Source organism: Procambarus clarkii, unplaced genomic scaffold (assembly GCF_040958095.1).
Source record: "Procambarus clarkii isolate CNS0578487 unplaced genomic scaffold, FALCON_Pclarkii_2.0 HiC_scaffold_99, whole genome shotgun sequence".
NCBI classification, from domain to species: domain Eukaryota; kingdom Metazoa; phylum Arthropoda; class Malacostraca; order Decapoda; family Cambaridae; genus Procambarus; species Procambarus clarkii.
The window spans coordinates 4,842,451-4,856,700 of NW_027189132.1; positions in this window are offsets into that span (position 1 = coordinate 4,842,451).

Genomic DNA, 14,250 nt, shown 5'->3' on the forward strand with positions numbered 1-14,250 from the left:
CACGGAGCGACGTCCGCCCCCTCTGAGCGCTGGCGGACGACTGAGGGAGCCTGGCTCCGGATGGAGGAAGACCCTCCCAGCGAGTGAGGACCGCCGCCAGGCGAGGTGGAGTATGGACCCGCCCAAAACGGGGGAGTCCACTCTCACTGTATGTAGAGACAGATAGAGGTTTGAGGCAAGCATATTGTGTGGTTATTTTTGTTTATGTGTTAAAGGGGAACATTTTATTGGAACGTCGATGGGTTGCAGGTTTGTCTTTGGGGAAGAAGTTGCTGAGAACTTCGAAGCCAGCAGATGATGTAGCTGATGAGACTCCAAGGTAGTGGAGCAGAGGACCTCGAGCTGTGAGGAGAAGCAGCAGTGAAGAGGAGTGTCACGTGCTTCTGTAGAGGTGGTGTAGCAGCCAAGAGAGCTGTGGAAGAACCTAACAGAAGGGTGAAGCACCGTAGTTGCACAAGGAAACTTCATGATAGCAGCCTGGAGGAGCTGCAGAGGATCCTGGTAGTGAAGCCCGGAAGAACCTAAGGATATTAGGGTTGTGAACTTCCAGAGGTGGAAGGGGAAGTTCTGGTGGATTACTAGTAGGGAGTTGATAGTGTTTGGTTGTCATTAGCGTGCAAGACGCAGTGAGAGGTGAGTGACTGTTGGCATTCTTATGTCAAGGAGTTTTTTATACTGAAGTATCAATGAACATTTATACTGGTATATGTTATTGCATTCAAATGCTGATTTTCTATATATACATTATCTTGCTGATAGTGCAACAGTGTATGTAGGCTTGACCAACTTGAGGAGGTTAATGTATCAGGTGGTGAACCAGGAGATAGGATACCCTTGATAAGCTGATAATAGAGTTCTGATGGTGTTGGAGTGCAACCTGATTGTGATATTATAGAGTATAGGATTCATTATTATTATATGTGTGTATGTATCGTGTATGTGCTTTGTCAGTAAATGTGTCACAATTTGCTGGTGTTTGCCCTTGTCCTAGTGAGGCTTCCCAGGAGGTAGTAAAGAAGGAGAGAGAGAGAGAAAGAACCAAGAACCACTGCTGTGGACAGGGTAGGAGGTAATACTAGTAAGTCATAGGGGATTGAGGAGATCATATCTCATAAGGAGAGAGTGGGGAGTCACAGCGGCTCGAGTGGGTGTGTGCACGTGACAACGAGGCTAAGTGTTGGAGCCGCATCCCCTAAACGTGTGACGTTGAGCCCCTCTCCAAGAGCCAGAAGCGCCAAGGGTGATCTCCTAGTATAAGCACTCTGCCGAGTTGTGGGTTGGGTTGTCCATAGAGAAGGATCAACGACGACAACACCAACCAACCCACAGTCTATAATAAATTGGGGGCCTGTGTCCGGGAGAGTGAACTGACACACCCACACCCTGTCCAAGAGTGGATTTGTACACCCTTGCTGAATAAACTGTGTGACCGCAGGTGTATACTCTCTCTCTTGGGAAGACTCACAGGACAAAGATGGATAAGGTGCAAGCGTTTGTGGAGTCAGGCAAGCCTGAGGACTTAGAAGGTTGCACGAGGGATCAATTGAAACAAATAGCAGAAAAATGTGGCATCAGGTTGAAAGCATCTAAAGTAGCTGGGATGAAGGATGAGATCCTGAGGCAGTTGAGAGCCAGAAGTGAAGCGGCAGAACAAGGAGCCCAGGAAGGAGCTGAAAGTAGAAAGGAGGATGATGGGCAGGATGACGTGAGATCCCAGGGATCGAGTAGGAGCAGCAAGAGTAGCCGCAGTAGCAGGAGTAGCCGAATAGGAGCTTGGAGAGATTCCAGTTAGAGCTCCAGATGCAGCGTGAGGACAAGGAGAGACAGTTCCAGCTGGAAAAGATGAAATTAGAACTCCAGATGAAAAATGAAGCCGAGAAGGAAAAAGAGAAAACCAGGCTGGAAGTAGAAAAAGAGAAAACCAGGCTGGAAGTAGAAAAAGAGAAAACCAGGTGGAAGTAGAAAAAGAGAAAACCAGAGTAAGAGAACTGGAGTTGGAACAAGAAAAAAAAGCCCAGGTCGAAAAAGAAAAGCCCAGGTCGAAAAAGAAAAAGAGAGAACAAAACAAATGCAGATAGAAGCGAATAGAACCTTGGCTGAGCAAAGGATTGAACATGGGTTGCCAGAGAGCACCACCCAGGTATCACACCCACCAGATGTTAGGGTTAGGGAGAAGGACATTCCCTTGTTTGTTCCCGAAGAGGCAGAGAGCTTTTCGAGCACTTTGAAAAAGTAGCCAGCATCAAGGAGTGGCCACAGGAGGAATGGGCCCAGCTGGTCCAGTTAAGATTGACCGGTGCAGCCAGGGAGGCATACACCCAATTGTCACTGGAAGAGTGCCAGGATTACGCCACAGTAAAGAGCAGCATATTGCGCTCGTTTCAGTTAACCCCAGAAGCTTATAGGAAGCGCTTCAGAGAGATGATCAAAGTTGGAGCATGTACGTTTGCTGAGACAGCAAGAGATCTGGAAAGACGATTCCAGAAGTGGATTGAGGCTGCTGGAGTTGGATCTTACGCTGACCTGAAGCAACTGATGGTCATGGAGAAGTTCTTGGAGATGATGCATCCCGAAACAAAGTTCAAGATCCAAGAAGCAGGGATAATGGAGGTGAAAGATGCCGCAGATAGGGCGGATATGATTACTGAAGCATACAAGAGCTTAAGGGAGAACAGAGTGAGAAGCGAGGTGAGACGCAGCAATGGCAGATCCAATGGAGTCTGGGGAGGAAGAAATTATGAAACCCAGAAGAGTCTGGGGTGAGAAAAATTTTGATAAATGGGCAGATAAAAGTAAGTACCCTAAAACTCAGAAGAGTAGGTCGCGCACTTCGTCTGAAAGTGAAGATGGAGGAGCAAACGAGAAACTATCGTTATCCAGGAAATCAAGAGTCCAGTAAAGCCCACAGAGTGCAGTAGTGTACCTGGCCGAGGAACTCATGTGGTGGACAAGTCAGAGCCTCTGGTACGTATAGGAGAGATTTTCCCAGATGAGATGTTACAATTGTAACGGATTGGGTCACGTGATGCGAGATTGTCGGCAGGGCAAGAGAGTTGTGACCCTGGCCATGTGTGACCCCCGAGGTAAATATACTAATGTGTTCCAAGACAAACCACAGAGAGCGAACTTAGTGAACGAGAGGTATAGGCCGTTCATGAGCAAAGGTTGGATCAGTAGGAGGCCAACCTGAGGTAGAAGTTGGTATCTTAAGAGATACCGGAGCTAATCAGAGCTTGATTGCGAGAAGCCTGATTGGGAATGATCGACGGTTAGCTGGCAGTGGGAAGATGAAAGTATATGGGTTATTGTCTGAGAGTGACATGCCCGTTTGTACTGTCCAGCTAAGGTCGGAATATGTGTCGGCGGAGGTGATGTTGGGAGTGTGCCCCGACATACCTGTTCCAGGAGTCCAAGTGATCCTGGGAATGACTTGTGCGGGACAAAGGTGTTGCCAAGAGTCATAGCGGAGACTGTGCTAGAGGAGTGCCCAGAAGGCCACTGCACGGGTGGGACACCTGAGAGTGTGAACCTGACTGACATCCGAGGAGATGAGTCAGGAGACCGCCAAGCCATTGAAGAACCCTGTCTCGGTAGTGACGAAGGCAGAGGTGGCCGACGAGGAAGACACTGGAGAAGGTGAGACAGTGTCGATTCAGCCGGTGGAAGATATCGACGTAGATATAGCGTGGCTGTTTGATGAAGGTCCAGCCCAGGAGAATGAATTCTCGGTGAGGTCAAAAGTGAGGATGACCCAGCCGAAGAAGAATCATGTGGAGAGAGTTGACCTGAGTAGAGCCCAGACTGCTGAAATTAAGAGTCGGAAGGTGAATGCAACTGTGCTGAGTAGGAATGAGGAAAGATGTTGGACATACTGAGACGGGAGTAGAGCGTCACGTTGTCCACGAGCACAGAGGCATATGGATAGTGGAGTTTAAGTTGTTGAGATGTCAGGAGTTGACATGTTTCACAGAAAACGTGGAGAAAGATAGTGAAGAAGAGTGATAGCCGAGAAAATGAGAGGAGAAGAGACAGTATGTGTGGAGGATGCTTGCGAGGACTTTGGGAGAGGCAAGCGACATGTATGGTCGAGTGCTGTTGGATGTAATACAGTGCTTGAAGAAAACTTTTAGGGAACGAAGAAGAGTCGAAGGAGAAGAAATGGAGTTGTATAGAGGTGAGAAGTGCAGGAAGAAGATGATGATGCAAGCATGGAGGAATAGAAGAAAGCCGAGGACTCGATGTAAGTCAAACAGGATGAGGTCTCGGATAAATGAGACGAAAGGGAGGATAGTCGGTGAAGACGATGGAGTGAAGTATGATGACAGGAGACGAAAGTATAATGGCAGTAGATGGAAGAGTGAAGACGACAGAGGAGGTACAGACAGTAGATGTCTTGACTCTGGACGTGAAGGGAGACGAGGAAACGTAGGGTGGAGACAATAAGTAGAGTGGAACGATTGGAGTGCAGGCGTACAAGGAGGACAGCCTAGCCAAGAGGTGCCAGAGAGGTCAGATCGTTTACGAGAGATCGTGTTTCTGGCGAGCTGTGAGCAAGATGTTGCAAGGAGCAACGAACTAATTGTAGACTTCTAAGGGAGTATGTAAAACAGACTAACCGGTCGAAACCAATCGGTTGAAGAACGAGACAGTGTAGTGGCGGATGTATTATCCCGAGCTTGCCACTGGAATAACTCTCAAAAATAAGGGGAGGGGAGTGTTATGATCTCAGCCTGCAGGAGAAACGAGTCTCCCTCCTGAGAGTTATTCGTCAAGCCTGACCTGATTAGAAGTCTAAGGAATATAGAGGTGATAACCCCATATGTAAAAATAGTTGCTTGGATATGTATAGCAAGTTTGAGATTATGGGCAATGAAGGAGAAAACAGATAAATGACTGGCTAGGAGATGTGGACATTTTGCTGGAGGCGTGAGGCTCGCTTCTGGAGGACCTTGACCTCACTTGAGTGCCAGACATCGCAGGGGGAAGCCGCGCTCCGTTGAGCTCCCGTCAGAAGGGAACCCCTAGTGATATATCTCGAAGAGAAGAGAAGTGTGCGACGTACCAGTGTGGAATCGAGCTGGGAACGTTGTGGTCTCAAGTCCTGGTCGACGAGCAGATATTAAATCGCCCAGAAGCATTGTTGTGGGGCTGTGTGGAGCGCCCTGACCAGACGCCGTCAGAGGGAAGCGCCCTCGACCAATTAATCTGTGGTAAGCACGATAAACGCCAGTTCATAGTGATTGCTTTGTAGTTGGTCGTGTGCCCAGCGACAGTAGCGATGTTTATTTATAAGTTAGGACATGTTTTAATAAGGCAGAAAGCCTGAAATAGGAGAGTGAGAGGGAGGAACACGGAGCGACGTCCGGCCCCTCTGAGCGCTGGCGGACGACTGAGGGAGCCTGGCTCCGGATGGAGGAAGACCCTCCAGCGAGTGAGGACCGCCACCAGGCGAGGTGGAGTATGGACCGCCCAAAACGGGGGAGTCCACTCTCACTGTATGTAGAGGACAGATAGAGGTTTGAGGCAAGCATATTGTGTGGTTATTTTTGTTTATGTGTTAAAGGGGAACATTTTATTGGAGTGTCGATGGGTTGCAGGTTTGTCTTTTGGGAAGAAGTTGCTGAGAACTTCGAAGCCAGCAGATGATGTAGCTGATGAGACTCCAAGGTAGTGGAGCAGAGGACCTCGAGCTGTGAGGAGAAGCAGCAGTGAAGAGGAGTGTCGCGTGCTTCTGTAGAGGTGGTGTAGCAGCCAAGAGAGCTGTGGAAGAACCTAACAGAAGGGTGAAGCACCGTAGTTGCACAAGGAAACTTCATGATAGCAGCCTGGAGGAGCTGCAGAGGATCCTGGTAGTGAAGCCCGGAAGAACCTAAAGAAATAGGGTAGTGAACTTCCAGAGGTGGAAGGGGAAGTTCTGGTGGATTACTAGTAGGGAGTTGATAGTGTTTGGTTGTCATTAGCGTGCAAGACGCAGTGAGAGGTGAGTGACTGTTGGCATCCTTATGTCAAGGAGTTTTATACTGAAGTATCAATGAACATTTATACTGGTATATGTATTGCATTCAAATGCTGATTTTCTTATATATACATTATCTTGCTGATAGTGCAACAGTGTATGTAGGCTTGACCAACTTGAGGAGGTTAATGGTATCAGGTGGCGAACCAGGGGATAGGATACCCCTTGATAAGCTGATATAGAGTTCTGATGGTGTTGGAGTGCAGCCTGATTGTGATATTATAGAGTATAGGATTCATTATTATTATATGTGTGTATGTATCGTGTATGTGCTTTGTCAAGTAAATGTGTCACAATTTGCTGGTGTTTGCCCTTGTCCTAGTGAGGCTTCCCAGGAGGTAGTAAAGAAGGAGAGAGAGAAAAGAACCAAGAACCACTGCTGTGGACAGGGTAGGAGGTAATACTAGTAAGTCATAGGGGATTGAGGAGATCATATCTTATCTAAGGAGAGAGTGGGGAGTCACAGCGGCTCGAGTGGGTGTGTGCACGTGACAACGAGGCTAAGTGTTGGAGCCGCATCCCCTAAACGTGTGACGTTGAGCCCCTCTCCAAGAGCCAGAAGCGCCTAGTGGTGATCTCCTAGTGAAGTATAAGCACTCTACCGAGTTGTGGGTTGGGTTGTCCATAGAGAAGGATCAACGACGACAACACCAACCAACCCACAGTCTATAATATCACCCAGTATGGATTTCCAAGGGAGGTTCAGAGCGACTGTGGCACCAACTTCACCAGTGATCTCTTCAAGAGGACACTGGAAGAGTTCAACATCACACAGGTATTGTCCAGCCCCTATCATCCTGCTTCACAGGGTTCTCTTGAGCGTAGTCGTCAGACTATTAAAGCACTCCTGAAGAAGTTTTGTAATGAAACCTCTAAGGATTGGGATAAGCAAATCGACCTAATAATGTGTATCTTTAGAAGTCTTCCCAATGAGTCCCTAGGAGTATCTCCTTATGAGATGCTCTACGGACGTAAGTGCCGTACTCCTTTCAAGGCTTTCAAAGACTCTCTACGTGATGCCACCTTCAGTGAGCATCAGAATGTGCCCCAGTTTCTTCAAAACCTACAACACATTCTAGAGAGGGTCCACAGTTTTGTCCAAGATAATCTATTGAAAGCACAGGAGAGGATGAAGACTCATTACGACCAGACCAGCAAAGTAAGGAAATTTAAACCGGGAGACTTCGTACTTGCTTATTTCCCTATCCCAGGTTCTCCTTTACAAAACAGGTTTTCAGGACCCTACCGCATCAAGGAGTGCAGAAACAACCACAACTACGTTCTAGAGACTCCAGATAGGCGGCGGAAGACCCAGTTGTGCCACGTCAACCTCCTGAAGCTATATAACGGTACTCCTCGTACTGTCATGATTAATTACTCTTCCTTTAAAGAGCCATACATCCACAGTGAGTCCTTCCCTGCTTCTCCTCCCGCACTGACAAGGAGACAGCGCTTTCTAATTCGGAAATCCTAACTGATCTTCCCAATTATTTTCAGGACAATCATAGTGCACCTCTCGTCAAGATCTTCAAAGAACATCAGGAGTTGTTCCGAGATGACCCCCAAGAGTGTAATGTTACCCAGCACGACATCCAACTGCTCCCTGACACCCGGCTGATTCGTCAACCCTTCTACCGAATCAGCCCTAGCAAGAAGGAAGTCATGCGTGCTGAGGTGCAGTACCTCTTGGATCATGGACTGGCTACACCTTGTGAGTCCCCCTGGGCCTCACCCTGTATCTTGGTGCCAAAACCCTAAGGAAAGGTGAGACTGTGTACGGATTACCGTAAATTAAATAATGTGACTGTCAAGGATGCATACCCCTTGCCAAGTATAGATGACATTCTTGACGCCATTGGTAATGCCCAGTACTTGTCCCAAGTGGACTTGCTTAAGGGGTATTACCAAGTGTGTCTAACTGAGCGAGCCAAAGAAATATCTGCCTTTATCACTCCCTTTGGACTTTTCAGATATGAACGCCTTCCTTTCGGACTATGTAATGCCCCGGCCACCTTTCAGAGAGCTGTCAACCGCGTCATCCAGGGCTTGGATAACACGTACGCCTATTTGGATGATATCGTCGTAGCTTCCAACACCTGGAGCGAACATCTGCTCCAGCTGGTTGATACCTGGTTGATGTGGTTCTGGGAGTTCTTCTACTCCCCAAGCCCGGCCCGAGGCCAGGCTTGACTTGTGAGAGTTTGGTCCACCAGGCTGTTGCTTGGAGCGGCCCGCAGGCCCACATACCCACCACAGCCCGGTTGGTCCGGCACTCCTTGGAGGAATAAATCTAGTTTCCTCTTGAAAATGTCCACGGTTGTTCCGGCAATATTTCTTATGCTTGCCGGGAGGACGTTGAACAACCGCGGACCTCTGATGTTTATACAGTGTTCTCTGATTGTGCCTATGGCACCTCTGCTCTTCACTGGTTCTATTCTACATTTTCTTCCATATCGTTTACTCCAGTACGTTGTTATTTTACTGTGTAGATTTTGTACTTGGCCCTCCAGTATATTCCAGGTGTATATTATTTGATATCTCTCTCGTCTTCTTTCTAGTGAGTACATTTGGAGGGCTTTGAGACGATCCCAATAATTTAGGTGCTTTATTGCATCTATGCGTGCCGTATATGTTCTCTGTATTCCCTCTATTTCAGCAATCTCTCCTGCTCTGAAGGGGGAAGTGAGTACTGAGCAGTACTCAAGACGGGACAACACAAGTGACTTGAAGAGTACAACCATTGTGATGGGATCCCTGGATTTGAAAGTTCTCGTAATCCATCCTATCATTTTTCTGGCTGTCGCAATATTTGCTTGGTTATGCTCCTTAAACGTTAGGTCGTCAGACATTATTATTCCCAAATCCTTTACATGCTGTTTTCCTACTATGGGTACATTTGATTGTGTTTTGTACTCTGTATTATGTTTAAGGTCCTCATTTTTACCGTACCTGAGTACCTGGAATTTATCACTGTTAAACATCATGTTATTTTCTGATGCCCAGTCGAAAACTTTATTAATATCAGCTTGAAGTTTTTCAATGTCCTCAGCCGATGTAATTTTCATACTTATTTTTGTGTCATCTGCAAAGTGTGATACGAAGCTGTGACTTGTATTTTTGTGTATATCTGATATGAGAATAAGGAAAAGCAGCGGGGCAAGGACTGTACCCTTAGGTACAGAGCTTTTCACTGCACTTGGACTAGATTTTATATGGTTGACAGTTACTCGCTGAGTCCTGTTTGACAGAAAACTGAGTATCCAGCGTCCTACTTTTCCGGTTATTCCCATTGACTTCATTTTGTGTGCTATCACGCCATGGTCACATTTATCGAAAGCCTTTGCGAAGTCCGTGTATATCACATCAGCATTCTGTTTCTCTTCTAATGCCTCAGTGACTTTGTCGTAGTGCTCAAGTAGCTGTGAGAGGCACGATCTTCCCGCTCGAAATCCAGGTTGGCCTGGGTTGTGAAGGTCATTGGTCTCCATGAAATTGGTGACCTGACTCCTAATCACTCTCTCAAATACTTTTATGATGTGCGATGTTAGTGCAACTGGTCTATAATTTTTTGCCAATGCTTTGCTCCCTCCCTTGTGTAGAGGGGCTATGTCTGCTACTTTAAGTGCATCTGGTATCTCCCCGTGTCCAAGCTCTTCCTCCACACTATTCTGAGTGCCTGTGCTACCGGCACTTTGCATTTCTTTATAAATATGGAATTCTATGAGTCTGGACCTGGGGCCGAGTGCATGGGCATGTTTTCAATTTCTTTTTCAAAATTTAGTGCGCTCGTGTTTATATCAGTTATATTTACAGGGGTTTGAATATCCCGCATAAAGAAATTGTCTGGATCTTCCACCTTCATGTTGTTTATTGGAGTGCTAAACATGTCCTCATACTGCTTTTTTAGGATTTCACTAATTTCTTTGTCATCCTCCGTGTATGAACCTTCACTTGTACGAATAGGTCCAATACTGGCAGTGGTTTTTGCTTTGATTTCCCATATAAGAAGAAATATTTTGGATTTTTCTTTATTTCCTGAATGGCTTTCTGTTCTAACTGCCTTTCTTCAGTTTCATATGAGTGTTTCAATTTCCGCTCGATTTCTTCAATCTCCCTATTTAAATTATTCCTTCTTTGACGGGAAATTCGTGTCTGCATAAGCAGTTCCGTTATTTTTTCCTGCGTTTATAGTGTCGTCTGCGTTCTCTTTCTACGTTAGATCTCTTTCTGGCTTTCCTCAAAGGAACATGTTTCAGACAGACTTGATACGGTTCTGAAGTCAGTTTTTCTATTCCTTCTGTAGGACTTGTATTACTTAGAACAGTTCCCCATGGAATGTTTGTAAGTTCCCTGTTTATTATCTCCCAGTCTATCCTTTTATTATTAAAATTGAATTTACTGAATAGCCCCTCTCGCTTTATCAACGTTTTAGGTCTATTCTGAGTATTGATGGTCGTTTGCACTTCAATGAGCTTGTGATCTGAATATGTGGTATCTGATATCGTAATGTCTCTGATAATGTCTTCATTGTTCGTAAAGGCCAGATCTAGAATATTTTCAATTCTCGTTGGCTCCGATATCTGCTGATTGAGTGAAAATTTGTCACAGAATCTAAGTAGTTCTCTAATCTGTGGTTGGTTAGGTCCTGATAGATTTCCTTTTATAATATTATTGTTTGCTATTTTCCACCTGAGACTAGGCAAGTTGAAGTCACCTAGGAAGATAATATCAGGTATCGGGTTCTCCAAATTATCAAGGCTATTCTCTATTTTGCTTATCTGTTCTGTGAATTCCTCAGCCGTTGCATCTGGCGGTTTGTATATTAGTATAATCACTAAATTTATTTTCTCTATTTTTAATCCCAGTACCTCTACCACCTCATTTGTAACGTTTAGGAACTCCGAGCATACAAGTCTTCCCTAATATACAGACCCACTCCTCCATGTGACCTAATTTTCTTATCGCACCTGTATAGGTTATATCCTGGAATCCAGATCTCACTGTCCAACAATTCCCCTGCATGGTTTCTGTGAAGCTCCAAATACTGCATTTGACTCCGTGAGGAGGCCATTTATGAACTGTACTTTGTTGTTTGTTCTTGTTTTCAGTCCTTGTATGTTGGCAAAGATGAATGAGGTTACTCTATTAGTGATAGTTTGAATGGGAGACTTTTTCGGCAAGTCCATTATTCGTGGACATAATGAGTTTGTTCTGACCAGTACTGATTGTTGTAGGGCAGTTGTCTGTCGTAGTTGTAGTTCCCTTTTGGTGGGTAATTGTATCTGTAATTCTGGAATGCAAGTGGATCTGGCATCCAATTCCATACACTCTTCATGCTGCTCCTTTTGAATTCTCTGCCGGTCTGGTATAAAAAAATTTATAGAGTTTCCTCCAAATTCATTATCTTGCTTGCCACTCTTTATGTAGCGTTCCGTGCCTTTCACGTGAAAGTGTGGGCAGCTGAGGTCATAGCATTTTCTGTCCTCCAGTGAGGTTTGGCACATGTCAGGATGGAAAAACCTACATGTTGATCCAAATCGACACTCAGCTTTCCTAAGCATATTTAAACATTTTTTGCAACGACTGTTCGCCAAGCTCCTGACTGCCGGCCTCACCATCAACCTGGGCAAGTCCACCTTCGCCAAAGGTAAAGTGCGTTATCTGGGTCATGTAATTGGGAGTGGCAGCCTAGCTCCGTTAGACACACACACCCTAGCCATCCAGCATTATCCACAGCCTACCACCAGGAAGCAGCTCCTGCGCTTCCTTGGTCTTGCCTCCTACTACCGTAGGTTTGTGAGAAATTTTAGTACAGTCGCCACACCATTAATCACTTTAACCAGTCCCAAGCAACGGTATAATTGGACCATGCAGCAAACCGTTGCTTTCGAACAACTCAAATTCCTCCTCTGTTCTAATCCCATTCTCGCCTCGCCAGATATCACCAAGCCTTTCGTCCTTCATGTCGACGCCAGTGGTACCGGCATCGGTGGTGTCCTGATGCAGCAACGAGGCGAGGAGGTTCTACCTGTCAGCTACTACAGCTACAAGTTGAAACCCCACCAGAGGAACTACAGCACTTTTGAAAAGGAGCTACTCTCCATCGTCCTGAATCTCCAGCACTTTGCTCCATACCTACAAGGTGCCAGGTCTACCACCATCTTCTCAGACCACAATCCTCTCCGCTTCTTACATCAAGCCCAATTCCATAACCAGCGTCTTCTACGATAGGCTTTATATCTGCAAGATTTCAACCTGGAGATCCGCTATATCAAGGGTTCTGACAACATCATAGCCGACGCTCTCTCCAGAGTCTATGAAGTAGAATAAACTCCAACTATTACTCCACCACATGAAGACGTAACTTCTTCCAGAACCGCAGGCTTCGGGGGAGAGTTGTGACGATAATCTCTTTCAAGAGAGATTGAGCCTGCTCTTCCCTACATCATTACGTCAAAGTACAAGATACTATATAGAAGATACGTCCTCCAGTATCGCCAAACGTTTTGCCCAGTGAGCAAATCATACCCAGCACACCCCAACACCTGGCCACAGCCCGCCGTAACCAGCAAACTGTTCATCCTCTGCCTGCCTGTTGCTGATTGGCTGGTGTCTCGTCGCACCTGCACTCCGCCACCACCACAAGTCGACGTCTGGGCTGCAGCACGCCAGACTCGTCAGAATATCTTTGTGCTCCATGAAGTTGACATCTCTCGCTGGTAGACTAAGCCTTGGCTTTCGTGTACTAAGGGAGGTGGCAGCTTGAAGCCAGTATTCCAGAACCCATTACATATTTTATTTTGCTATCACTGTAACTTACTTGTCTTAGCGTAACTTTTTATTTGCCAGTGATTATTCATGTTATTTTGTTTGTAGACTTGTCCTGCATTTTATGAGGTTGCCTTTATTCATATCTTGTTTTCTAGAGTAATTAAAATTTCATTGTTTATATACTTGTGTTTTGTGTGTCTTCCCATTACCTTACCACAGACGAAAGGACAAACTTTTCTCTTTTTTTTGTGATGTGACGAGGCCCTGCCCCCAGCTTTTGAAACAGTCAAACACCAACACTTTACCGTCACAATAAATATATATATATATATATATATATATATATATATATATATGTCGTACCTAGTAGCCAGAACGCACTTTTTGGCCTACTATTCAAGGCCCGATTTGCCTAATAAGCCAAGTTTTCCTGAATTAATATATATTCTCTAATTGTTTTCTTATGAAATGATAAATCTACCCTTTTCATTATGTATGAGGTCATTTTTTCTTTATTGGAGTTAAAATTAACGTAGATATTTGACCGAACCTAACCAACCCTACCTAACCTAACCTAACCTATCTTTATAGGTTAGGTTAGGTTAGGTAGCCGAAAAAGTTAGGTTAGGTTAGGTTAGGTAGGTTAGGTAGTCGAAAAACAATTAATTCATGAAAACTTGGCTTATTAGGCAAATCGGGCCTTGCATAGTAGACTGAGAAGTGCGTTCTGGCTACTAGGTACGACATATATATATATATATATATATGTCGTACCTAGTAGCCAGAACTCACTTCTCAGCCTACTATTCAAGGCCCGATTTGCCTAATAAGCCAAGTTTTCCTGAATTAATATATTTACTATAATTTTTTTCTTATGAAATGAAAAAGCAACCCTTTTCTCTATGTATGAGGTCAATTTTTTATTATTGGAGTTAAAATTAACGTAGATATATGACCGAACCTAACCAACCCTACCTAACCTAACCTAACCTATATTTATAGGTAAGGTTAGGTTAGGTAGCCAAAAAAGCTAGGTTAGGTTAGGTTAGGTAGGTTAGGTAGACGAAAAAAACATTTATTCATGAAAACTTGGCTTATTAGGCAAATCGGGCCTTGAATAGTAGGCTGAGAAGTGCGTTCTGGCTATTAGGTACGACATATATATATATATATATATATATATATATATAATATATATATATATATATATATATATATATATATATATATATATATATATATATATATATATATATATATATATATATATATATATTGGCCTGTTATGTTGGACATTGTCTTCTGTGTTGGCATCGATATGTTCTTGTCTTGTCCTTACTCTCATGGTGGGTAGAGTAAATAGTTCCGTGATTTGGGTGTTCATGGTAGGTCGCTCTATTCTTATGTGAATTGCCTCAAGAATTTGTAATCTTCTTGAATCTTGGGTTTTATCTATTATGCAA